Source organism: Peromyscus maniculatus, chromosome 6 (assembly GCF_049852395.1).
Source record: "Peromyscus maniculatus bairdii isolate BWxNUB_F1_BW_parent chromosome 6, HU_Pman_BW_mat_3.1, whole genome shotgun sequence".
Lineage (NCBI taxonomy): Eukaryota > Metazoa > Chordata > Mammalia > Rodentia > Cricetidae > Peromyscus > Peromyscus maniculatus.
Window position 1 is genome coordinate 25,262,156 of NC_134857.1, and position 5,230 is coordinate 25,267,385.

The window sequence follows — 5,230 nt, forward strand, 5'->3', positions numbered from 1 at the left end:
ATTAATCCTTGGAGCAGAAGCTTATCTCACCATCAGAGCTCTGAGGGAAATGGTGGCTTGAGGCAAAGCTTCTGTACTTCCTTGCCCTGGGTTCCCTTTGTAATTCTGCTTCGTTTGTTTGTTTTTACGGCTACAGGTAGCTTTATCAGGAAAATGAACAGCATGCTGTCTTGAACAAAGTAACTCAAGAAGGGATCTAAAGAGTCCCCTCTTGTTCTTGAACGTGGTCTCTATTCCCATGCTCCTATTCTTCCTAGAAAAGATAAACCCACACCTCAACAGTGGTGATTCTGCCCTTCCCCACAGCCAGGCGCTGATGGCCACTCAGGAAGCTTCTTCTAGAACAAATGATCGTCTTCCACCCAGGCCAGCCCCAGTAAGACCTCCTTCTTAGGCTCTGGGGCTGGGACAGGAAGTAAAATGTGTGAATGTCCCTTTTCTGGGGTCATTTTTAGATCTTCCAAGCTGATTTCTGCAACAACTACCCCAGTTAACTGGGGTCAAAGAGGCTAGAGGCTTCCAGAAGCCAGAGTAAGCTCCCTGGAGCATTTATTGTTTCAGGAGATTTCTTGCATTGAAAGCGACAATTCTTCTTATTTTGTGAGTACATTTCATTCCATAAAAATGATGGGTGATCACAGCTGAACTTGGCAAACTGTGTCTTCACAGAGAACTTAATAGTCCAACTTAGTTCTTAGAAGGGAATCTGGATAACACAATTAATCATCTCCCTGAGCTTGGTTTGGGCCACATTCTGTACATAACCCAAGTGGGTGCTAATGACTTGGTTCTCCTTTTTATCAGTATGGGGATTCAAACACAGGGTCTGGTACATGCCAAGCAAGTGTTCTACCACTGAGCCGCACCCTCTGTTTCACGGCATGTTTCTAATACTATGTTTTCTAAGATAATTTTTGCAAGTGTATCTGAGTCTTTCCTTAAACATATAAAATAAGCTCCCTTTGCTCTGTTGTGTTTTCACATCAATAATGTACACAGAAGGTCCTCGATCCCAGAACGGAAGATGAGGTGATTGAACACAAGCTGGTGAGACGGAATGAGATCCGTTCTCTAAGAAGCAACCCATTAGCTTGCCATATGGCCAGAGTGATATTAGTTTATCTCTTTATTTTTTTTCATTGGGTTGGATAGGAATCCATGCCTGATACTCATTCCTCCTTGCTCCTTTTCGGTTTGTTCATATTGTTGTAAATACTCATGTGAGGCAGCCAGGCCTCTTCTCGCTGATGGTTTTCTCTGGGGGCTCGTTCTAGAAGAACTCCGTGTCGAATGTGAGCTATCCTGCATTGTTCATGGCTCTTACCACCGTGGCCTTCTTATTGTCAGTTATCTGTAAGTACCACTGTTAGTGAATTTGGCTAGCAGCGTTTGAAGCAGATGAGATTTTAGCTCACGCCTTGATAACTGCATTGGCTCAGTCTAAGCGAAAGCCTTATTTTCATTAAAGGGAGCAGACATGCTGAGGAAGAAGGTGCTATTTTTACATAGGGTCTTTTTTTTTCCACTGAAACCACATGATAACACTGTGCTGTTAAAATGATCTCCAGCATGCTGAGTTAGCTGAAGAAACAATATGCATGTTGCCAAAATCAAGGCGGTACTATTCTGAGCCTCCTCCACTCTAACCTCCAGCTCTCCTTGGTGGTCATGGAGAGGAGACCAGGGCAGAGCTGGTAAGGAGAATACGTCACAGACAGAGTGGAGGCCACCTGCAACTACCAGGAGGAGATTATATACATTCTTGACTATTTGGTTATTGACTGGCCTCCATCATTGACATATGAGAAGTTTTTAGGTAGATATTTGTTGAGTACTCCTTTTATCGCACACACACGTACATACACACACATAGAGTCTCTCTCTCTCTCTCTCTCTCTCTCTCTCTCTCTCTCTCTCTCTCTCTCTCTCTCACACACACTACTACTACTACTACTACTACTACGTAGACGAGGCTCTCCTCTAAATTACAGAGATCCCCCGACCTCTGCCTCCTGAGTGCTGGGATTAAAGGCGTGTGCCACCATGCCCTACACACATATGGTTTTTAAGTAAAGCAGTATAAAACAGAATTCAGGCTAACTTTAGAACTTTACAAATAGAGGAAGTTTAAGTAGATACCCTCCAACTTCGTTTTTTCCTATAAGCTATTATTATCATCATTTGCATTGTTGTTAATATTATTAGAAATGCCAAGGCTGGATATATATGACAAGCACTTCACTAGGCCATCCATAAAAAGTCTCTCTTGGTCCCCACAGTGGTCTCTTATCTCCATTTGCAGAAAACAGAAGTTGGGCTCAGCTAGAAAGTAAGCGATCAGAGGTTTGAGCTCACATGTGGCTATCCAGCTTCAAAGCCTCCAGTCCTCACCAGGCTTGCTGCAATCCTGGGTTAGTAAGGAATCTGGCCCTCCAACGTGCAGGGCTCTGTCTTCATTCTCCCTATTTTTCGGTCTCTGATCCTCAAAAGGACTAATGAGAGCAAGTTAGCTCAAACCGACAACAAAAAGATGACCGTTTTCTCTCTTTGCGGTCTTCAGGCCCTTCGGGCAAAGCACCACGAATTTGGTTTCTCTTGCTCTCAAATACTGGGAGACTTTCCCCCGCTGTACACCAGAAGTGGAGTCAAGTACTTGTTCACAGACAGGCTTGTACTTGACGGAGAAAATAATTGGAGTACCTGTCGAGCAGACAGATGCTCACGCACAGGACCGCTTATTGCTTCTCTGCCCTGTCTCCAAAGCAAAATTGCTTTTGTGGCTTCCATATTCCCCGGGATCTTGTGCAGATTAGGGGCTGGGAGTAAGGAGAACACCATGGCTGCCAGGCTCAGGTAGCCCAAGGTTGTAACCACACAAAAGCCACTCAGAACGATGACAAAGTAGATAAGATGTGATCAACAAGGCAATGCCCTAGATTTAGGAAGAAATTAAGGGAATCTGTAGAAAGAGGAAACAAGCCATTTAGGGAGGGGTTGCCGCACGCGTTAAGAGGTGTGGAAAGAAATCTTAAGACATTTACCAAGTATTATTAATATAATCTCAGCTCCAGTCATATTTTTCTGAAAGATTTAGAAAGATATTAACTAATTAATATTCAATTAATTTGTAGACTCGACTAATATTTCCTTGGTAAGACTTGGCCACAAGGCCCATAAACACCAGCAGGTTGTGCTCTGAGGATGGATGATAGATGAAAACATGCACGAAAATGTGGGAGAAACAAGAGAAACCCCACCTTGAGCAAGATGGAAGGAAGGTGAGCCCTGAATTCCAAAACCCTGCCCTCTGACCTCCGTACTCATGAGAGAACACAAACACCCCCATACACCCAGATGAAAATATTTTAAAAATAAATAAGTAAAGATCCAAATAAATAATTGTAATTACATTCTTCTTATCTGTTCCTTTGATTCTGTATAATTAATTCTGAGCCAGTCAGCCATCAGATTTCAGGAACTTAACAACTTCTAGACCAAAATGAAAAAAAAAAAATCCAAGACCTGGAACCCTTGACTGAGACTTTCAGTCCAGCCTGGAGGGTGTCTAGGGCTGTCAGTTTAGAAGCTCACATTTGGAGGTAGGGTCCATTCCCTCAGGCATCAGTGGTCAAGAGTACCCAGTGTCCAGGTTGTGGTGGTGCACACCTTTAATTCCAGCACTCAGGAAGCAGAAAAAGGTAGATAGATCTCTGGGTTCCAAGCAAGCCTGATCTACAGAGTGAGTTCCAGGACAGCCAGGGCTACAGAGTGAGACCCTTGTCAACCAAAAACAAAGAGTCCCCAGCACCATCTTCTCGTGAGTCTCTGGGACTCCTGGTGAAAGTCTGGCGTCTAGCTTAGAACTCCCAGCAGAAGCTCTGGGCAAGTGTGAGAAGGAAACAGACAGGCCCTCTACAACCCACTACAGCAACGGCAGAGCACAGAATGCGGCGGACTGACGCGTGAGTGCTTGCGTGTAGGCAGGTTTTTCTCTGGGCTGCCAGCTCACAAAATAACGACACGAAAGCTCTGCCTTAGCTTAGGCTTGTTCCTAACTAGTTTTTGTAACTTAAATTAACCCATATCTTTAGTCTCTGTTCTTTTACGTGGCTTGGTTACCTTTACTCTGTCCTGCCCATCCTGCTTCCTCTCCATCTGGCTGGTGACTCCGCGTTCTTCTTCACCAAATCCTCTCTCTGTCCAGAAGTCCCGCCCATACCTCCTGCCTAGGTATTGGCCACTTAGCTTTTTATTAAACCAATCACAGTGACACATCTTCACATAGTATAAAGGAATAGTCCACAACACTTGTACCTGTTAATCCATTGTTGTTTTTATATTTGTAACATATTCAACAACTCAACTCTACTCACTCCCAATAGTTCCTTTATCATAAGGTCAAGGAGCAAATCTTCGTGATGTGCAGGAGGTGCTAAGGGAATCTTCATGGTAAACGGGTATAAGGATACCTTTTTGTCCTAGGGTGGAGCCTAGTTTTAGAAAGGCTGAAGGAATAGACAGAACAGGAGTTTAAGTCAGATCACAAATGCCTGAGAAAAAAAGGCCATCATGTATTTTTCTAAACAACAATACTAAATTTCTGTAAGTGTAAAAATAAGTAAAATAATTTTATTTTATTTTATTTTATTTGAGTGTGTGTGCACAAATGTGTGTGTATGTGTGTGTGTGTGTGTGTGTGTGTGTGTGTGCAAATGTATGTGCAGGTGCCCTCAGAGGCCAGGAAGAGGGCATCAGATCCCCTGGAGCTGGTGTTGCAGGTTGTTATGAGCCAACTGACTTGCTGGGAACAGAACTTCGGTCCTCCAGGAGAGCAGTAAGTACTCTAACCACTGAGCCGTCTCTGCAGCCCCAGTAAAATCATTTCAAGGACTCTTAGACATTTAGGGATGAAGTGACTTGCTCTTTTGAAGCATGGAGATAATGAAACCAACAGATGACAGAAAATTCTTCTGGTACAATGCTAGTCTCTATTTCTGGGCGGGCTGCATCACAGGTGAATGACGACTGTGTGTTATCCCTTGCTGAGTTGGGGGATTCGCATTTTAACAGAGGGAAAGTCAAATTCTGTTTTGATATTAATTCAATATTTGGCAATAAAGGGTCCAAATTCCTTTTTTAAATTTTTGAATAAGATCATCACCAAAATGTCAACATATTTTATTGTTTCCTTTTGAAAAGCAAGACAAAAACAGTTTATGTTGTGCAAACC

The 5,230-nt window shown here is 43.3% G+C and overlaps 1 non-coding gene across 1 annotated transcript; it reads right to left on the minus strand.

The window, feature by feature from the left end:
• Positions 1-319: 319 nt before the first annotated feature.
• On the minus strand, positions 320-445 carry LOC121830614 (small nucleolar RNA SNORD22). The gene has a single exon (XR_006073826.1). It is a non-coding gene; the product is annotated as a small nucleolar RNA SNORD22 (small nucleolar RNA).
• Between the last annotated feature and the right edge of the window lie 4,785 nt (positions 446-5,230).